This window comes from Rhineura floridana, chromosome 10 (genome assembly GCF_030035675.1).
Source record: "Rhineura floridana isolate rRhiFlo1 chromosome 10, rRhiFlo1.hap2, whole genome shotgun sequence".
Lineage (NCBI taxonomy): Eukaryota > Metazoa > Chordata > Lepidosauria > Squamata > Rhineuridae > Rhineura > Rhineura floridana.
The window spans coordinates 31,903,256-31,928,950 of record NC_084489.1 but is presented as its reverse complement, the minus strand read 5'-3'; the positions used below and the strand labels follow the sequence as shown (position 1 = coordinate 31,928,950).

At 43.8% G+C, this 25,695-nt stretch overlaps 1 protein-coding gene and 1 pseudogene across 4 annotated transcripts in view; both read right to left on the bottom strand.

Moving 5' to 3' along the window:
• ZNF385D (zinc finger protein 385D) overlaps window positions 1–25,695 on the bottom strand; it is a 708,505-nt gene that overhangs the window by 585,074 nt on the left and 97,736 nt on the right. The window lies entirely within an intron of this gene.
• On the bottom strand, window positions 1,810–2,015 carry LOC133365700 (small nucleolar RNA U3; annotated as a pseudogene).

Below are 25,695 nucleotides of genomic sequence, written 5' to 3'. Positions count from 1 at the left end.
CTTTAAAGCTGACAATGAGGACATTGAACTTGTCAAGGATTATCGATATGTTGGCACAGTCATTAACCAAAATGGAGACAACAGTCAAGAAATTAGAAGAAGGCTAGGAATGGGGAGGGCAGCTATGAGAGAACTAGAAAAAGTCCTCAGATGCAGAGATGTATCACTGAATACGATCATTCAGACCATGGTATTCCCGATCTCTATGTATGGATGTGAAAGTTGGACAGTGAAAAAAGTGGGTAAGAGAAAAATCAACTCATTTGAAATGTGGTGTTGGAGGAGAGCGTTGCGGATATCATGGACTTCGAAAAAGACAAATAATGGGGTGTTAGAACAAATTAAACCAGAACTATCATTAGAAACTAAAATGATGAAACTGAGGTTATCATACTTTGGACACATAATGAGAAGACATGATTCACTAGAAAAGACAATAATGCTGGAAAAAACAGAAGGGAGTAGAAAAAGAAGAACAAACAAGAGATCGATGGATTCCACAAAATTAGCTACAGACCTGAACTTACAAGATCTGAACAGAGTGGTTTATAACAGATGCTATTGGAGGTCACCGATTCATAGGGTTGCCATAAGTCGTAATCGACTTGAAGGCACATAACAACAACAATGACTTATAATGTGGGTGAGAACTTGAACTACTTTGTGCACAATCATGTGAGTGAATTGGATACTACTGCATGCAATTATTTATGAATCGAAGATTTATCCAATACTAGCAGGAGAAGTATAGTAGAACCAATTACATTGTCGTTACTCCCCAAACACATGCTGGAAAACATCACAATGGCAAAGCAAAAATTTCTTCCTGGTGCAGGGAGAGAGAGGAAAACACCACCTGCCACATGGAACATTGCATGCAAGCACATACGCATACACTTACTTCCTCAATGACTCGTTTCTTTCACCATTCCCTGATTCCCCTCCCACCATCGAGGCTTACCTAACAGACTGGCAGGAGTTTCAAAGAAACAAAAACAAACTTAATTTCAGTCCAAAAGTTCAATCCACGCAGTGAGAATGTGAGTTGTGCATATCTGGGCTGAGCTGTAAATGTGACTTCTTCATCACAACCATATGCTGACCAAACATGTGTTGCTTTTCCATCTCACCCATATACATTCATACATTATTATGATGATCTTGTTGCAGTACTTTGGCATATTTAAAATGCAGGAATGACCTTGGACAACAATGGAGTCCACGGCAATAACTTCATGGAGATTTGTTCAAAGAAACAGATTGAGAAATTGACTGAAGAAACCACCTTATTCACTTCATCATCATGGTCCTGGCAGTTGCAAATTGACAGAACAAACATGTTGAATAGCCAGAGAGGCTCACAATTCAGCTTTCAGCTTAGTGCACTAATCTGGAGGTGAGGTGTGAAAACATAAGTTGTCAACATGAAATAACAAGCATTGTCAGGGGAGATTGATGGAAATATGCCAGTTTTCATTTAGAACGCTCACTTTAAAAAGACCAGATACGGTAAATGAAAGTTCTTTTGGAGCCTCTGAGGAGAGACAGAGGAAATTCCACATTTAAAAGACAACATTTTTTTTTGGTAGGAAAGGACTGAACATTTTTTTGTATACTAAAAACTCCAACCAGTTGCAAAAGTACTACAGACTTCACCACATAGGCAGATGCTTCATGATAAATGGCTTACTACTACTACAAAGGCGAAGTCCCCCCAAAGCAGGGAATAGCATATTAAAAAGAGAGAGAGTACAGTATAGTAAAATGGCAAAAATCAGCCAATGTATAACCATAAGACAAATCATGGCTACAAATCATAGTTCTCTCCCTTCAATCTTACAAAAACAAGGCGGAACAGTCATCAACAGCAGGCAGCAGCTACAAAAATGCAAAGCTGCCACTTGCTCCACACTCAGAAGAGGACACGTTGACTCCTCCTTGTGGTTCGCTCAGCCAGTCACTTTCAAGTACACCTCTCTAGTTTGACAGTATAGAAATGATCTTTGAACACACTCAGTCTTGTCCGATCTCAGAAGCTAAACAGGGTCGAGCCTGGTTAGTACTTGGATGGGAGCACAGCAGGTGTGTGCTCCTCTCCAGGAGCCAGCATTTTTCTGCAATTCCAGTAAACTGTAGCTTGGTTTACTGTGACATTTGAACCAGGCCAATGTATCACTCAGCATAAAAGAACAAGTTTTTTTCTCCAGTCATCACAACTGCATGTCACACTGCCATGTTGCTATTGCCATTGGGTTTAAGCCTCTCAACAGGGGGGGGGGGGAAACCCAACAACTTAGGTTGCAATCCTTACCTCATTTACCTGGAGTGAATTCAATAGAACGTACTTCTGACATGGTTAGGATTGCACTGAACAAGGTCTGTCCTCAAGTACTGCTGTAGGGGCCTGAAATTATACTATTCTTCCTTGCCCATCATCACTATAATTTTGGGAAATGATAGGAGTATAGGTTTGACCACAGCAATATTACCTTATTTGGAAGTGACGTAGTGGGATGACATTCCCTGATGACTGCAACTCAAGGAACCATGGAATCTGGAGTGAAGAATCAATGCATCTATGCAGTTACTGGTTTCTCAGGAGGTCCTGTAAGCTTGCCCAGGAGGCTTCTCTGTGTTTGTGCCCCCTTGTGTATCAGAAGCCTAGTATGACTAACAAACATCCTTTTATATCTAAGAATGGTGCTACTTGTTACTGATAATTTCGTCATACCAAGCTGCCTTATACTGAGTCAGACCATTGAGTGTTGTCTATGCTGCCTGCAGGAGCTCTCTAGACAGACAGGGGACATTCCCAGCCCAACCTGGAGATGTCAGGGATTGATCCTGAGACCTCCTGCATGCAAAGCAGATGTTCTTAAGAAGTCCCTCTTCCCCTCCAGTTTCCTCTTCTAACTTGCAGCATTAGCACTTGCATTTTCTAAAGATAAACCTCTCTTTAAAAAAATCACAGACCTACACATAAAGTGCCAGGGGCCTTCTTTTGTCTGTGAAAATAGTGTGACTAAGGATTTCAGTCTCACTCTCATTTTAAGTGTGCCCCTACCTAGTGGAGGCTCTTGCACTAAGTCTACTGAGGCATAACCCTCCCAAGGAGAATGCAATAAATCCCATGTCCAAATGCAGCCTTAGTACAAGTTCTATATTGTGATGAAAACAGCAAGATCAAAAATTGCAGTCAAATCAAAATGTTACTAGCACCACTGCCCATAGTTTACTTCACTCTGAAACTCCCCAGTTTACCCAGGGAAGTATACAACGCAAAAGCTTGGGCATATGAGGCAAGAAAGCTGCAGCATGTACTTTCTGATCTCTACCTACAATAAACACAATGAGGAACTCTTGCCAGTTATGTGTTGCCGCGCAAGACCTCTGGAAAATGCAAGTGCCTTCTGCTCTGCCTGACCTCTAACCTAATTAGGTTATTTGAGGCACATCCTAATTTGACCTAATTAGCGCTCTGACAGAGGAAGCTTCTTCTTTGGGGCACTGTCAACGTATTAACAGCCACCATTACTTAAGACTTAGAATTTTCCACTGGACATATGCACAGAGAACCTTCTTCAGATCCACCACATACCTTTGCACACTGGCAGGAAAATTAAATCCCAGCAAGCATACTTAAATCCCCCAGCATTCTGGAGTCTCCTCCCCACCCTTCCTCAAGATGACAGTTATCAGCTTTAAAAAAATAAGAGTTCAGTCTTCATGGTATTTTCTCTAGAGTAGTTTGTCCCAGTCTTAGACAGCTTGGCTTCCCCTTCCTACCACCTCTGCTCTGCATTGTTTCCTACCTCCCTTCTGTCTTTGTTATTTTTATACGCAAATTAGTTAAGGCTCCAGAAGAAGCATATAGCGTTTGTCTCTCCCATCACCATTGTTCCATGCAAGGTCAAAGAAACCTATGAGGGCTCTGCCTACACTGGTTGTTTCTGGATAACAAGAGCCTAAGAATAAGGAGTGGCCTAAGAAACCTTGAGTTCCACTTGTAAAGGATGACCTCCTGATTCACTGCAACTCCCTTCACTTCTCCTGCTTTGTAACAGGTAATATTAATGCTCCACTTTCTCTTTCTCCAGTTTTCACAGAGATACACACTCTCCCTTACAGCCATGTGTATCTTCATTCTAACATTCTTCTTTACCCTAATTCAACTTCCTACATGTCCTTCTGGCATCTATTGCATTCCCTTCACCATATTTGGCATTACGGGCTTCCTACCTCTATTGCCCCTTCACCTAAGTCGGGGTGGGGAACTTCTTTGGCTCCATGGGCCAGATCCTTATATGGATCTGCCTTATGGGCCAAATTGACAGGTGGGGGGGCTGCTCACCTGCCAAAAATCCCTTGTGCTTTCCTTTTAAGTAGGTGTGTATTGGAGGGGGGACACTCTGGGATGAAGCCCCATTACTTTTTTTGCAGGCTACCCCCTACCCGCTGGGCATCCCTCTGTCTCTGCAGCCAATCAAGCTGCCACAACTTTCAAGCACAGAGTGTGCTTGCTTTTAAAAGCTATGCCCTTTCCTCTGCCTTAGGAGAGATGGGGAGAATCCAGCAAGGTCAGGGGTCACTACAGCCAATCAGCAGTCAGTATGAATCTCCTTGCACGCTAATTGGCTCCCACTGTCTGTTGTTGTGGGGAGGAGAGAAACATGAGGAGGGAGAAAATGAGCAGGAGTTAAGAGGGAAGTTTATAGAGAAGAAAAGGGACAGCCAGACCCGATTTAAGCAGGGGTTTGCATCAGAATCTTACTAAAATGAAGGGCTTTCAAACAGTTCCACACAGACTCAGCAACCAAAGTGGAGGGTGGGTGAAGAGAGCCACCCTGGGGGGTGAGTGGAGCATAGGGCTAAGAGTGAAGCAAAGTGGCATTTTCTCTCAGAGAAGGGGAAGCTGAAAGAAGGAAGGCTGCTTGCAAAATACAGGGTGCATTGCTTGTAAAGCATTTTTTTATCCCTCAAGGGCTTTTTGCAGATTGTTTGTGAGAAAGTGGATGGTGGGAGGAGACAAAGGGTTAAAAAGACGAGGAGTATTTTACAGACAACACTGCAAGTCAGAGAACTCCTTCTCACAGCTGATCTAAAAAAACAGGTTTCTTCCCCTTGTAAAATACAGGATGCCTTACTTTTTACCCACTTTCTTATCCTTTTGCTCTTTCTGTCTTTCCCCCACCCTCTGTGAGGCTCTCTCTCCCCCCCCCCACTTTCTCACAATCTCCAAAAAGCACATTTGAGGGATAAAGAACCGCTTTACAAGCAATTCCCTTTATATTCTACACACAGCCTTCCTGTCTCAGCTGTTCTTCCTTTGACTCCTTCTTTGAGAGGAAATGCCACCCCACCTTCACTCACTCTTCTTAACCCTCTCCTCTTTCCCTGTCTCCCCATGCACCCTCCGTAGTCATGCCGGGTCTCAGGGGGTCTTAGACCCTTTACTTTTTTGGCAGCAAAAAATCAGCACGAAAGAGGTGTGTATTACCCACTGAGAAGAGTCTTCTAACATGCTTCCTTGTTCTTTCCTGCTGATCAGAACCAATAATAGTGAAAGGTGGTGAGTCAGCCACTGGGAAGACTCTTCTTAGGGCTAACACTCTTCTCTTTCATGCTTACTGGTTCTTAGACATTAACAAGGGTCTCATTCTCAACCCCCCAGCAAAAAAAATGGGGAGGGGGAATGGCTGTGATTAACATGAAGAGGCTGCACTTCTGAATTGGCCACTACTGCCCTCCCTGTTGGCTTCAGTGAGTCTGTGCAAGGAGAAAGAATTGCTGGATTAATTCCTGCTGCCTTGGCTATGAAATCTTATTCCCTACTGGAAACAAGATTGCGCAGTCAATCCAAGATTAAATCCTGTCCACTTGCCCATCAGCTGACAGGCGGGGGCATGGTTTGGGGGAAATGGCCTCACAGGCCAAATTTGGGGGGGCATGATTTGCCCAGAAGCCTGACGTTCTCCACCCTGGGCTAAAGCAAAGAGCTGATGGTCCAATTGAAATACTGCCCATATGATTAATGTTTTTATTTCTGTAACAACCTGTGTATTAATCATGTTTTTAAATAACGTGTATATTTTCTGTGTTATTTTTAAACTGAATTCTGTAGAGTAGAAATTAACAATACTAGAAAATTCAATGTTGGTTTAGGTTTTTGCAGTAACAGCTACTACAACATTATAGTATTCTGAGACTTCACTGGCCAGCACTAATTAGTTAAGTCAAAATATTTAATTGCAATTCATTCATGTGACTGTAAGAACACTATTAATATCAGAAACTAACAAATACCAAGATATGGCAGAACACCATCAAAAGAGCTGACAATAATGATGTTCATTATTGATGTTTCCTTGCCCTGCAGGAATGACACTTGAATGCAGCTGGGTGCAATTATAAGTATTTAAATAGCAAATTTTGATACATTAATTGCAATTATTTGAATGGCTTTATTCATATTGAAATTGAGCATGAAGCCTCACAAATTTTTACTGTACATGACACAATTTAAAGTAGGGATAATTAATAACCAGGTTTAAACTATATATATTTAATTAGCTTTTTAAGCCTTTTTAAAAATGAATGTAAAAGTACTTGCAAGCTTTTAGGAACATATCAGTTAACTAAAATGGAAAAATAGCAATACAATTCAAGATAAAAATCTATTTAGGAGTTCAGCAAGGATAACCTTTTATCAATATCATATTGCTTGGTTCACATGGTGTCCTGTGTATTTACAATAAATCCCAATCAGCCACTCTAAGCCCATGAAACAGGGTGGAATAGGATGTAAACAAATCAAATAAACAGCATATTATATTATGCAGAAATTCTGGGTGATAGCCAATCATTATACTCAGAGTAGGTTCATTGATTTCAGTGAGTACTCTGAGTATGACTACCATTGGATATGACCCAGTGTTCTTTCCATTATCTGTTACAGGCATTTTTATAAAACTGAGAACTAATCTTATAGCACCTTACAGATTCTGAAATGTATTGCAGCCCATTAAATAACAATTCTCTTTTGTTACCATGTCATCAGTTCTCTTTAATCACTGTCCTCTCATTAATGCCTGCTTAAATACCAGTCCAATGAACTGCTATGAAACATTGACTTCTTATTCTTATTTATTAGATTTATAACCCGCCCCTTCTCCCAGTAGGAGGCCAGGGCGGCAAACAAAAACACTAAAAACACTTTTAACACATCATAAAAATAGACTTTAAAATATATTAAAACAAAACCACCATTAAAAGCATATTAAAACAAAACATCTTCAAAAATATTTTTAAAAGCTTTAAAAACATCTATTTTTTTTAAAAAAAGAAGGTTTAAAAACATACAAAAAAGCAATTCCAACAGACGCAGACTGGAATAAGGGCTCTACTTAAAAGGCTTGTTGAAAGGGGAAGGTCTTCAGTAGGCACTGGAAAAGTAACAGAGATGGTATCTGTCTAATATTTAAGCAAAGGGAATTCCAGAGGGTAGGTGCCACTACACTAAATGTCCATGTCCTATGTTGTGCACAACAGACCTTGTGATAAGATGGTATCCACAGGAGGCCCTCACCTTCAGAGCTTAGTGGTTGACTGGGCATATAAGGGATAAGACGGTCTTTCAGGTATCCTGGTCCCAAGCTGTATAGGGCTTTGTACACCAAAACTAGAACCTTGAACTTAACCCGGTAGCTAATAGGTAGCCAGTGCAATTCTTTCAGCAGTGGGGGTGACATGTTGGTGATACTCTGCCCCAATGAGCAGTCTCACCACTGCATTTTGCACTAGCTGAAGCTTCCGGACCAACCTCAAAGGCTAACGTCAAGCCCCACATAGAGCGCATTACAGTAATCCAGCCTGGAGGTTACCAGTGCATGGACAACAGTAGTCAGGATATCCTGGTCCAGAAATGGCCGCAGCTGTCTTACCAGCCAAAGCTGGTATAAAGCACTCATAGCCACTGAGGTCACCTGAGCTTCTAGCAACAAAGATGGATCCAGCAGCACTCCCAGACTATGGACCTGCTCTTTCAGAGGGAGTACATCCCCATCCAAAGCAGACAACTGATCAATTATCCAAACTCAGGAACCACCAACCCACAGCATCTCTGTCTTGATTCAGAGTCAGTTTATTGGCCCTCATCCAGCCCACCACTGAATCCAGGCAGTGGCCCACAACTGGCACAGCCTCTCCCGATCCAGAGTTTACACAGCTGGGTTTCATCAGTGTACTGTTGATACCTCTCCCCAAATCTCCTCATGACCGCTCCCACGGGCTTCATATAGATGTTAAACAGCATGGGGGACAAGATGGTACCCTGTGGCATGCCACAGCACAACTGCTAGGGGGTCAAAAAGCAATCATCCAATACTATTCTCTGAAAACGACCCTGGAGATAGGATCAGAACCACTGTAATACAGTGCCTAGACTTCTAATGTTTTAATAACAATAATAACAATAGATTTGCTCCATTTCCAGCTTGTAAAGAGGTTCAGTTTACTCCAACTCCAGTTCCAAAAGCTGATTCACACATTTCTTCCTTCACTTAGGTCTAGTTCATAAATGCCTCTATAATTGTCGTGAGCCATGGGGGGGTCGGATAGGTAAGGGTGAAACAGAGGATGAGAACTTGGACTAGGAACCTGGGGAGGGGCACATAGCGGGATGGACTCACAGGGCACCCCAGCCCATCTTTGACAGCTCAGCCCCCTCAGCTCCTGAGCCCCCATGGAAGCACCACCTGGTGCATCTGACACTCTCCAACTGGACAAGTTGGCGCTGCTGCCACAGATTCAACCTTGCACACCAGATGTTTCCCAGCCGAGCGCTGCCCAGCTTCCCATGCCCAAACTGACAGTTAGCAGCTCCCATCTGTCGGAGTAGGATGCTGAGATCAAGCCACCTTCACCCTGTGCTCAAAGGCACTGCAGGTGGAAAGTTCAACACACTGAGCTGAAGCGGAGTCTTCATTTGTGCACGCAATCCAAGCCTACTTAAGGGGACTCGGGGGAGAACCCAGTTGCTGAGTCAACATCTTAGAGTTGCGAAGTCATGCTTAGTTAGAGCTAGAGCAGAGCTGAGTTCCTAGAAAGAGTAGTTAGGTTAATGAGGCAAATTGCTTTGGATGTATCTATTACTTTAATAAATAGGGGGAAAAGTCACAGCCAAGTCTGAGTCTGCATCACTCAACTTTGGGCAGGACAGTTTGACTCAGCCACAACTTCTTTCAACACCCCTATGATGGAAGGAATGGAAGCAAGTTGCGGAGTTGGGGAGGACCTACAGAGAGCCATCAAAACCCTGCAGCCGAGTACTTTCCCAGAACTGGTTCATTTTTGCCTGCAGATTGACAACCTGCTTGAAGGTCATTTCCAGGAGCACAAAGCAGAGATGACCTGATCCTTGACTCCCTTACCACTCCCCTGCACCTGTCTCTCCCCCGGCGTGGGAACCTCAACACCACCAGTGGTGGAGCCCATGCTGATGGGGGGGCACAGATGTGCCTTACTGAGGCAGAGAAAGAGAAGTGTCAGAAAGAAGGACTGTATCTATATTGTGAGTAGGCAGGGCACCTGGCAAAGATGTGTCCCTCTAAGTCAAAGAAGGCCCCGGTGCAGGAAAACTTCAAATCCCAGCTCTTGTAGAGGTCTACGAGCTGGAATCAACCATGAATCAGCGACCTCAAGTTAAGCCTCTCCCGCCAATGTCTGCTCTACATTTGCCAGAGTATTCTGAGTCTCTGGGAATACTGGTATTAGGACGTGACTGGTGGTGCTGCCTAGCAGGGGGATCTGTTGAGATCTGTGCTAGAGCGGGGAGAGAAACCATAAAAAAAAGGACAGACCGGACTGGTGGAGTCCCTGGTGGTGCCTAGTGACAGGCAGTAGCCACGAGCAGGTAGGAACCTGACAGGGAGAGCCAGGGAAGGACCGTCACATGTGGTGGCAGAGGTGGGATACGAAAAACAGAGAATCCAGGTATGAATACTAGAGAATCCCTAACAGTGGTGTGGCAAACAGAAATAACAAAACAAGATTACTTGTGAGAGTGACTGGCAAAGAGTGTGTGGCAAAGAGTGAGTGAACTCAAACACCATGGCTGAATATATAAAAATGAAAAGAGAGGAGCTGGTGGAGAAGTGCATAACATTCAATTTACCTCACGAGGGTAAAGGGGTAGATGAATTGAGGGTAGCACTTATAGGATTTGCAACTGCCCAGCAAAAACAACCTGTCAGGGAAGAGACCCCAGAAGGATACTCAAGCAATCCCGCTTATATAGAGTATTTGAGAGAGAAGTTAAGATGGGAACATGAGTTGGAAACTGAGAGATTGAGGAGGGAGGCTGAGGAAAAAGACAAGCAGAGGGAGTTGGAAACTGAGAGATTGAGGAGGGAGGCTGAGGAAAAAGATAAGCAGAGGGTCTTTGAAACGGAAGAAAAAGATAAACAGTGAGAATTAGAAACTGAGAGATTGAGGATGGAAACTGAGAGAATGAGAGTGGATGCGGAGATACAAGGGGAAAGATTAAAATTGGATAGAGAGAAATTTCACTCTGAGGAGACAAGGAAAGACAGAGATGGAGCAAAAATAAAAATTACTCCAAAGGACTTTGCTGTCTATGAGCCTGGACAAGATCCTCAAACTTATCTCACAACCTTTGAAAAGGCAGCTCAGTTGTGGGGGCTACCTGAAGATAAATACATGCAGTATTTATCAAATCTGATCAAAGGGGAATTGGCAGAGGTATACCAATATTTCCCCTCAGACAGGCCCGTCACCTATGCTGAGTTTAAAGAGGCAGTCTACAAAAGATTCAGACTGGGGCCTGATTATTTTAGAAAGCTTTTCAGAAACTGCCAGATACAGACAGAGAGGTCTTTCGTGGAGCTGGGGGCAAAACTGATGGAGATATTTGGGAAATGGCTGACAAGTGCAAAAGCTCAGTCTGTGGAGGAGGTGAAAAACCTCATGATACTGGATCAATTATACCATCAGTTACCACCAGAAATAAGGCTCCTGGTCAAAGACCGTTCCCCTACATCGGTGCAGGAGGCCGCCGAGATGGCGGATCACTTTGCCTCCAATAGAACTGGCTGGGTGGGGAAAATATCAAGAGATTTTAAACCCAGACCATATAATGCTGGCAGAAGGGATGTAGTACCACAGCGAGTGAGTCCTCCAATAAAAACTGAAGGGCACAGGACACCCCAGAGTGGATCTGTGTACCCTAAAAGTGAGGAGAAATTATGCTACAAATGTGGTAGACCGGGGCACCTACGTTTTCAATGTGAGGTTGCCAACCCCATTAGTAATCCTGCTCAGACAAGGGCAGTGAAAACAGAGCCCAAGGCTTTAGAAACAGCGAAAAAGGTTCAGTAACAGACTTGGATTCGAGTCTAAGAGAGGAAGTGTGTGTTCAAGGGGCAAATTATTGGGCATTGCTTGATACTGGTGCCGCTCAGACATTACTGAGGCCAGATTTAATAAAATCTGAGGAAATATTACCTCAGGAAACGGTGAATATCCAAGGAGTGAGGGGTCAACCAGAAAGCTTGCCTATGGCCCTAGTGAAAATGGAGTGGAGAGGAAAAGGGGGAGAATATAAAGTCGGTATTAATGCCCAACAACAAGAACCAATGATACTGGGAAGAGATATTATGGGGGCACAAGGAAAAATATATGTGGTGACCAGACAGCAGCTGGGCAAAGAAACAGAAGCCATGTTAACACAGGCTGAAAAGAACAGGGTGGAATCTGTTAGCCAGCCTCAGGTCACCATAGCAACCACTAGCAGGCCTGCTGAAGGAGACAAACTGTATCAACTGGTCTCTGGGGAAGAAGCAGAGCAGTTCAGGGAAGAGCTGCATAAGGATACCAGTTTGAATCAAATAAAGGAACAAGCCCTGACCCAACAGATTCCTTTCACTGACAAGCTGAGGAATCAAGTTGTGTGTGAGAATGGGATTTTATATAGACTGGGGATGCCTGCTGAGAGAAAGGATGAATGTGAACCAGTGAAGCAATTGATAGTACCTAGCAAATACAGAACCAGATTGCTAGAGGTAGCCCACGATGTCCCATGTGCAGGACATCTGGGAATAAAAAAGACCAAGAGGGGATTGGCTGCACACTATTATTGGCCAAACATCTCCAAAGATGTAAAACAACATTGTCTATCTTGTGGTATATGCCAAAAGGTGGGGAAAAGTGGAGTAAAGACTAAGGCACCCTTAAAGCCCCTTCCTATAATTGGACAACCCTTTTATAGAGTGGGAATAGATTTGGTGGGCCCTTTTTCCAAACCCACAAGGCATGGCAAGAAATATCTAGTGGTGGTGGTGGATTTTGCCACCAGGTACCCAGACGCAGAAGCACTAAGATCTGTAGAAGCCCCTGTGGTGGCAGAGGCTTTATTAAAAATCTTTATGAGGCTGGGTTTCCCTCATGAAGTGCTGACGGATCAAGGCAGTGTATTCATGGGAGAAGTGATGCAATGTATGTGGAAATGTTGTGGTCTAAAACATCTAAAGACCACTACTTACCATCCCGCCACTAATGGGCTAACTGAGAGATTCAATGGCGTTTTGAAGGGCATGATAAGAAGCTATGTGCAAGATCACCCACAAGACTGGGATGAACGTTTGGGATGCTTCTTATTTGCATACAGAGAAGTCCCTCAGGAGTCAACAGGCTTCTCACCCTTTGAACTCATGTTCACTAGAAAAGTGAGGGGACCTTTGGAGCTGTTAAAAAATTCATGGGAAGGAACCCTGGGAGTGTACAAAACATCTGTAGTAGATTTTGTATTGGAATTCCGCAATAAATTAACATCAATGATGGAAGTAGTGAAAGAGAATTTGAGTCATGCACAGGAGAAGCAAAGTTACTGGTATGACAGAACAGCCAGGGAACGTGTGTATGATGTGGGAGATATGGTTATGGCGTTCATACCCAGGAAACATGACAAATTACAGGCTAACTGGAAAGGACCATATACCATAAGAGAAAGGCTTGACACAGTGACATATGTAATCACCACAGACCAATTAAACAAAAGCAAAGTGGTTCATGTAAATATGTTAAAGCCTTACCATACCAGGGATGCACAGGTGTTGCAAGTTACCTTATTCCCTGAGGGAAGTGGGCCTGAACTTCCGGATTTGGTACAGGAAAGCAAAGACAAAGGAGGGGTAGATCAAGTGGAATGGTCAGAGGAGGTGAAGGAGGAAGTAAAAGAAGAGATTCTGAGAGTTTTGAAAAACTATGGGAATCTCTTTAGTAATAAACCTGGCCGAACCAGTATAGCCAAACATTCCATTAATACTGGAGATCATGCCCCAATCAGATCTATGCCGTACCGTGTGAATGGGAAAGTTGTGAGTGAAGTAATCTGTGTAGGACATGGGGTGGGGAGTGGGAAAGTCACTCCCTTATGGAGCAAGGTAGAGGCAGTGCAATCGTGGCCTATCCCCTTGCATGAGTTGACAAAGAAAAAGTGTTCTGAGCGTGTGGTATGGACAGATGAATGTCAGAAGGCTTTTGATCTGCTGAAGCAAGCCTTGTGCCAAGGACCCATATTAATAGCACCAGACTATGAGCAACCATTCATCGTGGCTACAGATGCATCGGACCTCGCGCTGGGAGTCGTCTTGCTGCAGGAGAGAGAAGGCACCAGACATCCAGTGGTGTATCTGAGTCGCAAGCTGACGCCGAGGGAAAAAAGCTATTCATCGGTCCAAAAGGAGTGCCTAGCGGTCGTGTGGGGACTGAACAAGTTGCGCCCATACGTGTGGGGACAAAGATTCACGGTAACAACGGATCATCGGGCCTTGTTATGGTTATAGACTATGAAAAACCATAATACTATGCTGCAGAGGTGGTCCTGGGCCCTACAAGACTATCAAGTGGACTTCCAGTTCATCAAAGGCAAGGACAATGTATTGGCCGATGGACTGTCAAGGCAGGTGGCTGGGACTGCAGTGACGTTACCAGACGGAGGAACAAAGAAAGACACTTTCCCCATAGAGACTTGTTTATATTGTTAACGCGACATATAAATCCTGGAACAGGAATAATACTCTGCCGTTATGTTAAGGGGGGTGGAAATGTGATGATCCTGTATTAGTGTAAATAGGGTAAGTGCTGTTTGTATAGGAGATACATGGTAAGTGGAATGAAAGAGGAGGGGGAGTGAATGGGCAGTAGAATGCTGGATGATTGGCTGAGTGTTTAAAATGGCTGAGCGTATAAAAGGAAGAGTGACAGTGGAATCTGGGTGGATGTGATGTGATGAAAGTGAGTGGGTTGTTTTGGTGGGTTTTAGAGAGTTGTTTGCCAGGAGAGCGTGGAGAAGGAGGGGGGTGGAGTTCGGATTAGTATTAGATAAAACCATATGCTTATGTGCCTTATGAAGAAATCTTGTTATCTTTGTTACCTTTGTTATATCTAATAAAAACTATATTTGGTTTACCGAAGGCCTGATCCTTGGCTGGGGTTTCACAGACCAGAAGGGAGGGTAAGGTAATGACCAAAGCTGAAGGGAAACTGTAACAAATGGTGGCAGCGGTGAAGAGAATAACACCACAAGTATTCTGAGTCTCTGGGAATACTAGTATTAGGACGTGACTGGTGGTGCTGCCTAGCAGGGGGATCTGTTAAGATCTGTGCTAGAGCAGGGAGAGAAACCATAAAAAAAAGGACAGACCGGACTGGTGGAGTCCCTGGTGGTGCCTAGTGACAGGGAGTAGCCACAAGCAGGTAGGAACCTGACAGGGAGAGCCAGGGAAGGACCATCACAGTGGACCCCGGTGTTAGCCTCACTATTTACTTATATTGATCCAACACTTGAAATACCAAAAGATTGGGGTATGGCTACAATAGTTCCAATTTATAAAAAAGGTCCTGCTAACGATCCGAACAACTACAGGCCAATCAGCTTGATAAACACAATCAGTAAATTATATGCGGCCCATCTATACTAAAAATTAGCAGAGTGGATTGACCAAAGTAACATCATAGTGATCGAACAGGCAGGATTCCGCCCGAATAGATCAATTTTTGACCATATATTAGTTTTACATCATTTAGTAGACAAATATGCAAATAGGAAAGGAGGGTCCTTTTATACGGCCTTCATAGAGCTAAAGGTGGCTTTTGATTCGATCTCCCGCTCTCGTCTTTGGTCAAAACTTAACTATTTAGGTATGGATAAACGTCTTATAGCTCTGATCCAAGGATTATATAAAAATACCTCGCTTCAAATATGCTGTAGTATTAAAGGCCACTTAACAAATCCAGTATTAACATCAAGAGGGGTGAAACAAGGGTGTGTACTATCGCCAGTTTTATTTAACATCTATATCAACGACATAGTACACAATTTAGCACCAGTTTCATCCCATCCACCTATTTTGGCTAAAAAACCACGTAATATCCTTTTATATGCCAACGATGTAGCCTTATGTTCAAGGACTCCAATTGACCTTAAGCGACTATTAACTAAATTAGCAAGTTACTGCTCCACTGAATTATTAACTATAAATTATCAAAAAACAAAAATAATAGCATTTACTAAGAAAAAATCTCAATCTGACTGGCAAATTCATGGACACAAATTAGAACAGGTGAATTCCTTAAAGTATTTAGGCTATATATTTCAATCCTCTGGCAGCTATCTGATGCATAATCAGTGTATGATTATGAATGCACGGAGAACTTTAAAAGCATTATTAGCATTTTTTTATACAAGAGGAGGTCAAACTTTTCTTCCAGTTATGAAGATTTTCAACGCCAAAATATTAGCCCAACTGACCTTTGGATCACAAACAAATGTAAACCAGAAATTTAGCTCATTTGAGTCAATACAAACCATCTTTCTGAGATCCATTATGTCAACTCCGACATGTGTATCCAATAACATTCTAAGACTCGAAGCAGGGGCTCAAATGATTGAAACCAAAATTTGGTTAATGGGAATTAATCTATGGTTAAAACTTAATTTTAACCCAATAGGTATTGCTCCAGATATTCTGATTGATAATCATCAATCCCCTTGGGTGAAATTAATTACAGACAAACTATCACAGATAGGCTTTTCAACACATCTTATTAAATTTATGGGTTATGAAGCTGCATTGGCTGGAATAAGACAGTGTTTGTCTGATATAGACCACCAACAGCAATTACTTCTAATAAAAAATCAAAGACACAACCAAACTTTTTTTAAACCAATGCCTTATCTATTGACTTTAGAAATACCTAAGCATCGCAAAGCCTTTACTAAGATCCGATTAGATGTGATGCCTTCAGCCGTTATGGATGGCAGACTACTCAAAATACCATATAAAGACCGAGTATGTCTTTGTGGAGAAGGTGATGTGGAAAATAATAAACACATACTTCTTCACTGCCCACTATACAAGACATTAAGGCAACAAATAATTACCCCATTGTTAATAAATATACTTCACAAATCTGAATTAGATCAATTAGAATATCTACTTGGAGATACCTCCCCTAAAATTACACTTCAAATAGCAAAATTTAGTGTAGCTGTGCAGAATATACGATCTAATTTTATAAAAGCTATCTCTCTCTGTAAATGAAAGTCATAATATGTCATACAAGATTAGATATTTACTGACAAATGTGTTGACTAAATAAGATATTATAGAGTGCCAAATAAATGATTATAGTTAATTTAAGATGCTATATTAGCTATATTAATATTGTAAATTAAAATCTAACCTCGGCCTCATGGAAATTTAATTAATAAATCTAAGTTTTAAATGTTCTTAAGCTATTTTAATAATTAATGTTTTTTATATAAAACTATGTATTAACTAAAATGTCATATAGCATATTGCTACATGTATGTTTTTGTCTTACTATGTTTTAAGCTGACCTATGGTCGAATAAAGATTGGATTGGATTGGATTGGATATTAAGCTGGACCTACATGGAACTTATAACCTTGTCAGAATCAAAGAGGGGAATGAGTGGAAAACTGCTTTCAAGACCCGCTATGGCCACTTTAAATACCTAGTCATGCCATTTGGGCTATCGAATGTGCCAGCTGTCTTCCAAAATTTCATGAAAGACATCTTTCAGGACTACCTGGACCACTTTATGATAGTTTATTTAGATGACATCCTAATTTACTCTGACTCCCTACAGCAGCATGAGTTGCATGTGCAGGACGTGCTGCAGAGACTGACTGTATGCCAAACTGGAGAACTGTGGTTTCAACTTTACCATCCTGGACTTTCTGAGTTACCGTATCACCCCCACAGGAGTTGAAATGGATCTCGGAAAAGTGTGTTGTGTGCTCTCCTGGCACACACACACCCAAACCAAAAAAGATCTGCAGCAGTTTCTGGGGTTTACCAACTATTATTGACATTTCAACATGGCCTTCTCTAACTTGACAGCCCCACTCACTGACTGCCTAAAGGGGCCAGGCCCCTTCTGATGGATGAAAGTGGCTCAACCAGTGTTTGAGGATGCAAAGCTGCTGTTTTCCTCAGAGCCAATACTGCAGCATGCAGACCCCCAACACCCTTTTGTGGTGGAGACTGATATGTTGGATGTAGCCATTGGAGCCATGTTATTACAACCACACCAAAAGGGGGACGTTACGACCCTGCGCTAACTTCTCTCGAAAGTTGACTAGTGTGGAAAGAAACTTACATGGTCTGGGAGAAGGAGTTACTCACCATCTGCGATGCATTTGAGACCTGGTGGCACCTCCTGGAGGGAGCTCGGCATGAAGTGGAGGTCCGCACCAACCATCAGAACTTAGAGAGCCTCCAGATGGCCCACAAATTGAACCAGCAGCAAGTGCAGTGGGCCCAGTTCTTTGCTAGGTTCCATTTCCGTATTAACTACATTTCACAGGCACAGAACCGCGAGGCTGACACCTTATCCTGCAAGCCAGAGTATAAAGAAGACCAACTTCTGTCCTCACTACATTTCATTATACCCCTGGAGAAAATGGTGCTGACCACCTGTCCAGATTCATGGTTCAAGGAATTACATCATGCTCAAGAGCATGACCTTTTCACTCAGGAGATGGTGGGAGAACTAGAGCAGCCAGGCTTCTCTCGGGGGGGGGGTCCTCTATCACTATGAAGACCTTTATATGCCTCCAGGAGAGGTTTAAGTCAAGGTCCTCTGTCAATGCCATGACTCCCCAACCACATTTTGGGGTGTTTAAAACTTTATAGGCAGTTACACAGGACTTCTGGTGGCCAAGGGTCAAGCATGATGTGAAAAGATATGTACAGTCCTGTCCCACTTGCATGAGAGCTAAACACACCCCGGGGCAGCCAGCTGGATTGCTGGAGCCTCTCCCAACACTCAAAGGACTGTGGTGAATTGTGACTCTGGACTTTATCACGGACCTGCCCGCTTCTCAGGGAAAAATGTTGGTTTTGGTAGTTGCGGAAGCCTTCAGTAAAATGGCTCATTTCATTCCCTGCACTGGACTGCCAGCCACAAGGGAGATGGCCCAGTTTTTTGTTCAACATGTTTTCTGGCTGCATGGACTCCCCACCAGTTTGTTCTTGGATTGCGGGACCCAGTTCATCACACAGTTCTGGTGCGTCCTATGGCAGCTGTTACAGAGCAGGCTGAGGATGTCATCTGTGCACCACCTCCAGAGAGATGGGCAAACAGAGAAAGTGAATGCAGCTTTGGAGCAGTACCTCCGCTGTTATGTGAACTACCAGCAAGATAACTGGGCGTCCTTGCTGCCCCTTGCTGAACTCGTTTACAATTCGGTACATGCATCCAGTCGGCAGACACTGTTCTTTGCCAATTTTGGCTACCACCCGTGTACCCCCAGTTCTAATCCAGCCATCCCAGTGGCGTCAGAGTTGGTGCAGGAGTTGCAAGCCATGCAGCAGCTGCTACAAGAACAATTAGCCAGGGCTAAAGCCAACTACAAAAGAATAGCAGATCAGCATCACCAGCCAGGCCCTGAAATACAAGTAGGCGACAAAGTGTGGCTCTCCGCTCACTACTTGCTGATGTGGTTTCCCTGCCACAACTTAGAGGCGTGGAGGCTGGGACCCTTCGAAGTAGAAGCACAAATCAACCCAGTCACCTTCCACCTATGCTTACCTGCCTCCTTAAAGATCCACCCAGTATTTCACTGATCCCTGCTCATCCCAGAGAAGCCGCCAGACCCCCACCAAGCACCTGATGCTCCGCCCCCACCAGCGAGTATGAAGTGGAGTAGATCCTTGACTCCCGCCAACATCGAGGAAAGCTGCAATATCTGATTCATTGGAGGGGATTTGGTCCAGAGGAAAGATCCTAGGAGGCAGCAACAGTCGTCCACATGCCAGATTTGAGAGAGTTCCATGAAGCTTATCCAGACAAGCCCAAGCCCCCAGGGTGGGGGTGGGTAATCGGCATGGGGGGATGATGTTGTGAGCCATGCAGGGAAGGGGCGGATAAATGAGGGTGAAACAGAGGATGAGAAATTGGACTGAGAACCTATGGAGGGGGCAGACAGTGGGGTGGACTTACAGGGCACCCCAGCCCCCATCTTTGACAACTCAGCCCCCTCAGCTCCTGAACCCCTTGTGGAAGCGCCACCTGGCATATCTGACACTCTCCAACTGGACACGCCACAGCAGCAGCCGCCACCAGAGATTCAACCTTGTATGTCAAACATTTTCCAGCTGAGCGCTGCCCAGCTTCCCAAGCCCAAACTGACAGCTAGCAGGCCCCCTATGTCAGAGGAGGAAGCTGAGATCAACCCACCTTCAACCTGTGCTCAGAGGCCCTTGAGGCAGGAAGTTCAACACACTGAGCTGAGGCAGAGTCTTTGTTTGCATGTGCGATCCAAGCCTACTTAAAGGGACTCGGGGGGAGGGGGGAACCGAGTTGCTGAGTCAACATCTTAGAGTCACTATGTCATGCTTAGTTAGAGCTACAGTAGAGCTGAGTTCCTAGAAAGAGTAGTTAGGTTTATGAGGTGAACTGCTTTGGATGTATCTATTACTTCAATAAAAAGAGAAAAAGTCACAGCTAAGTCTGAATCTGAATCCCTCCACTTCAGGCAGGTCAGTAATGTGGCTGCCATTTTCTTGTGTGCAAGCTCCCACTCTAGAGCAGTAACATCTGGTACTAAATGGCTCAGGCAGATGATGCAGCCCAACACCAGCTTCTCTGATGGGATATATGGAAGGATAACACTGTTTAAAATAACCACATACCTTCTGAATGCCATATGGTCTCCAGTTCTAAACATTACCATTGCAGCAGGGATTCAAAAGGGATTCTTATTCTCATGCAAATGATCTGCTCACAGTATTTTGTGACAATTCTATATGCGGGTGACCATGGCTGCTTTCACACATGGGGCTAATAGCGCTAGTTCAACGGATTAAAAAGGTAGCGCTTCATTCCAGATTTCAAAAATCCCTTTCACACTGCAATACTTGTTATACCAGCATTTTGCGCAACAGTTTTTCACACAGGTCTTCACCTACCGGTTTGAGGCCTGTTCTTTCGGTGCATGGGGGGGGTTGAAAGAGGCACAATCGTGATCAGCTGAGAGGCGCAGCAGTGCAGCAGCAGAGGCTCTGGTTAAGCAGCAGCAGCATAGGCTGCTCTCCAGGAGCAGCTGGGATCGGCTGGGAGGCGCGGCGGTGGCAGTTGGTAAGGGCGGGAACACACTGCATGCTGGGATGGCTGTCACGTGAGCAGCGGCAGTAGCGCAAAACTCCTGCAATCTTCCAAGTTCCCAGCCTATCGGAATTTTTCAGATATCATTTATTGCGAAATTTAGCGCTAAACTTCCACTACATTCCACCAGAATTCTGGAGCTACCCATTATGTCGTGTGAAAGCTCAAATTTTATGCACAAATTAACAGGAAATAAATAGTCAGAATAATGGAATGAAGTGCAGTGTGAAAGCACCCCATGTGTCCTACATTACAGAGGACATCCAACTATTTGAACGAGTCCTCTGTTTGAAGGGCTGTCCAGTCTAAGTATGATTTTAAGATGCATAAGAATGGACAGCAGGAGCCTTGAAGTTGCTCACCAGCAATTAGGACCTAGACAGCAGACTAAACAGACACACAGGTCACCTGGTCACAGTCTTCTCTACTGTAGTGAGATGCATTGTATTTCAATTTAAATTATAGTTATTATTGACAAATTTGTATATATGTACAAATAAATTAGCATATGCAAATCTATGTCCTCTTTTATCAGCCCAGAACTACATATAAAGTGTAGGAAGGCTTTTTTTTCATTGTTGATGATAACGTTGAAGTGGAGTCTATCTTACATGTTTTGTTCAACTGTAGATATTATGCAGGGCCCAGAAAAGATCTAATATACCCAATTATGCAGTCCTTCCCTGGCCGCCCCCTTGAGTCTCTTCTGATCGCTCTACTTGAGGGTTCTGACAAGGCAATTACCGTGCAAGTGGCAAAATTTCTGAACCTGGCCATTTTAATCAGACCCTGTAAGATTGTAAATGGCAACTAACTCAATTGGATTGTTTTTTTTTGTCTGCTTTAGTTTCTGATTTTAAGCATTTTTATCTTTTTATCTTTAATATTTAATACCATGTTTTTGTATTTGTGGTCGTTCGACTGTAAATAAAGATTGTTGTTGTCATTGTTGATGATGTATTTCCTTATTTTTGGCGATGTGCAAGTGGTCACCCTACCTGTGCCCAGGAACTTTCTTGATCACAGCTAGAAGCTATATTGATTGAACTCTTCAAATTCTCAGCTGAGATGTTAAACTGATCATAAGAATAAACAACTTGTGCAAAAAAAGGAAATAAGCATCTCAAGGTAGGATGTCAATCAGCCCCCAGTTGTTTCTATTTTTGTATAGTTAATGTCTGTATTGCAACATTCAGCCAGTCAGCTCATTGCATGTGTTCAAATCATTAGGGATTATTACCATTTCTTTCATTGTACATGGTCTTTTACAGAGCAGTGTAAACAAAATAGCAAGTTTCTTCAAGAAACTTACTACCTGCATTTTGGCAATGGCAGAAAGAAGAAAGAAGAAGAGAAAGTAGGAGATATAAAGGTAAAAACTGATATCCTAGTCTTGAATAAGAAAGAAGTGAGGACTTTAAAAAGTATTCCTATGTATACATTTCTTTTTATATAAAAAGCAATAGCTTTGATAGCACATTGTTAAATATTGTATATACCTACTTAGTATTTAAAAACTGCAACATATATATTTATATAAATGATTTGGGAATCCTAATGCTCTTGTAATACAACATTTCATCCATTTGGAGCCATTTTATTTCTCTCTACTTGCAATTACATTCTCTGTAAGTACACTCTACAAGAGACAAATTATTATGTAAATTTATTTGCAGTTCAGGATTGTGCTAAATAATTGCTAACAGAAATGTATTATTTAGCTGCAGGCTATCTTACTGCATTAGAATTAAATAGTAACTGTTGCTATTTGAGCAATGGCAAGAAACACCAGACTGATGTCAACATCACTTGGATGACCATTATCATGGTTTCAAAGCAAGTTTATATCTATACCTGGCTGTTTCATTGAAGAAAAATTAGTTATTTCTAATATGATAGAAGTCTCCAGTTATTTTCAGCTTAACAGCATAGGGAAAAAATGCTGAGTTTATTTTTCCCTGTATTTTAATTAAGCACATTTTAATAACTATTATTATAGTAAGTTCATATTATTCTTAGGACTGCATTGTTTAATCAATTAGGGTGCATTTACACTGGGCTGAGAGGAGTTGGATATGCTCAGCAGGGCTCAGCTACACCAGGACTTTGCTGGCCCGACCAGGGGTCCACCAGGGGTGTTGGTGGAAGGCACAAAAGAGGGGTGTTCCAGGGGCATGTCGAAGGAGAAGCCAAACAGGAATTAGATGACATCCAACTCGTGTTTGGAGTGCTCCTGCAGGTCCCAATCTGGACCAAAGTTACACCAGGTAAAAGGTCAGTTTAAGAAAATAATTACAATGCAAGTCAATGGGGAGCACTTACTCCCCAAGTGGGGATATACATGAGAGCCGGCTTTTACTTTCCAGTCCTTGCACGCAGCTCCTGGCAGAACCAGCACTCAGCCAGCAAACTGATGCCATGGAACTTCACGCCAGTTCCTTTTTCGCCAGCTCCCCTTCCACTGGCTTCCCATGAGTTGGATTGCTCTGCCGATTAGTTATATCAGCCTTTCCCAACCAGTGTGCCTCCAGATGTTGTTGGACCACAACTCCCATCAGCCTCAGTCAGCATTGCCAATGGTCAGAAAAGATGGGAATTGTGGTCCAACAACATCTGGAGGCACACTGGTTGGGAAAGGCTGAGTTATATCAATCAACTGGAACTTTTGATGGGCTAAAAATGTTCCCGATTGATATGGTAGACTTTAAAATGGGGGATTTAACATATGTAATCTGGCCACAGTGACACATGCCTTAGTTGCTTGTTGTTTGGACTACTATAATGCATTCTACATGAAGCTGCCCTTCAGGGGTGTTCAGAAACCTGAACTGGTTTAAGAATTTTCAAACCGGAACAATGACTGGAGACAATTAGAGGGAGCATGAGATCCCAATGTTACAACAACTTCAGTGGCTACTGGCCCACTTCTGGTCACAACTCAAAGTACTAGTTATGATCTACAAATCCCTACTTGGATTCAAGCCAGTATATTTTCCTATATGCCTGCCTGGATTTTAAGGGCCTTGGGAGAGACCTTTCTGTCTGCTTCAACCACATCTGAAGTACATCTTTCAGGAACGTAAGAGAACACCTTTTCAGATGCTGCCCCCTGGTTCTGGAACTCCTTACCACAGGAGGCCCAGCTAGGCCCATTTCCAACTGATATTTATTTAACAAAATGTATTGTTATGAGCATGGGGGGGGCTGGAATGGATGATTTCTATGGGTCACCTTTCTAGCCTCTGATTTGGAATCCTATGCCTGGGAGGCTGGCTCTGCTAGCCAGATGAATCTCCTTTGTTAATCAAATAGAGTGGCTAGGTAGTTAATGGTCCTATTTAGTTGCCCCAGCAACTGGTGAAAGGGGCTAGGAAGATCCTTTTTGTCATTTTAAACTCTACTGGAGGAGAGTCTCCCCCCCACTCCTGGGTGGGGAGAAGTGTGTTTGGAACTGGAAGTGGGTGTACTGGAGAACTAGGGCGGCAGGCATGTGCAGAGGCTGGCTCCCTGCATCGTGGAGATAGGATGCCCCTGCACCTAGATGGAAAAGTTGGATATTAGACTGCTGATGCCTTGAACGCTGCCATCCTAAGCTCAGGTTGGAATGTGTGTACATAAATAAACCATATTTCATAAAGACACCGCAGTCTCCGCTGGCCTTCTTCCCAAAGGAAATCAAACCCTGGATGGGCGCAGGGACCCCCTGAAATCTCACCGCTCGGAGATTGGGGGAGGCGCGCAACACTGGTGTCAAAAGTGGGATTGAGTTTCCTAGAAGAAGCCTTGGGAGCAAGGTGTGCCTGAGTCAAGATGGAGGGGAGAACAGCATTTCTCCTGGAACAGATGAAATTGATGTTCCAGCTGGACCAGCAGCAAAGGCAGAAAGAACGCCAGGAGGACCAGCAGCAAAGGCAACAGGAGCGGCAGGAGCATTGGAAACGAATGGGAGAGACAGATGAAAGCATCTTTGGAGAGAAAAAGGAGACCCCATGTGAGGAGGTGAGAGCCCTGCCTGATCAGCCACTACAAGGGGTCGAGGGTGACCCAGGAGTCCAGCTGCACAGCACCCAGATGGAGGTGGCTAAAGAGATCCAGAAAGTGGATGGGCAGCTGGAGGGAGTGGGCTGTAAGGAGTTGCAGTCAGTAGTGGAGGAAGAAGAAGTTTTGACTGTCCAGGAGCCTGCCAGGGGGGGAAACCACAGAGAGCTGGAAGTGAAGCCCCAAGATTTGAAGGAGGACAGGCTGGAAAAAGAAGAGGAAGATGCCTTCGAAGAAAGTAAAATAGAGGCTGGAGAAGAGTGCTGCTGATAGATTTCTCTGCTCCCTGTGTGCCAGCTGTGGAAGAGAAAGTGCAGGAGGAAGAAAAAGCTTCAGACAAAGGTGAACTAGAGGCTGGAGAGGAGCTGCCAGCGCCTGGAGAAATGGCTGTGAAAGAAAAGGTGCAGCAGGAGAAACCTGAGAAGGGAGTTCAAGTCCAAGAGAAGCTCCCAGCGCCTGGAGAGATGGGTGAGATAAAATCCCCAAGTGACTTTGTCCCTTGGGTGCCCCATAATGGTCTTGTGGGGTGGGATGCAGCTCCTATGATGGGTGCAGTCCTTGGGCGAATTCCAGCAGTGAGAGGCACCCAGTACCCAGTGAGTTTGGAGGGTAAGAGACACTGGGAGGGTTTCCTGCCTCTGTTTGGGCCCATGTTTCATACTGGAGATTGTGAGGGAGGACAGAGAAGATTTCTTTCTGCCAGCCTGGGTGGACTAGGCCAGCTAATCTTTAAGAAGATCCCCCCGGATAAAGACTTGTGGCAGAACTTTGATTTGGCGTTTGGGGCAGGAGACCAAGTGGACTGGCTTGAAGACTTTTCCCAGAGCAGAGAGTGGCAAGAACATGGCTACAGCCTGCCATGTGCTGGGGAGGAAACAAATCTGTTCCTGGAAAGGAGTCCCAACCCCCTGCAGGCAGCAGCAGAGATCAGCTTGGACTGGGAAC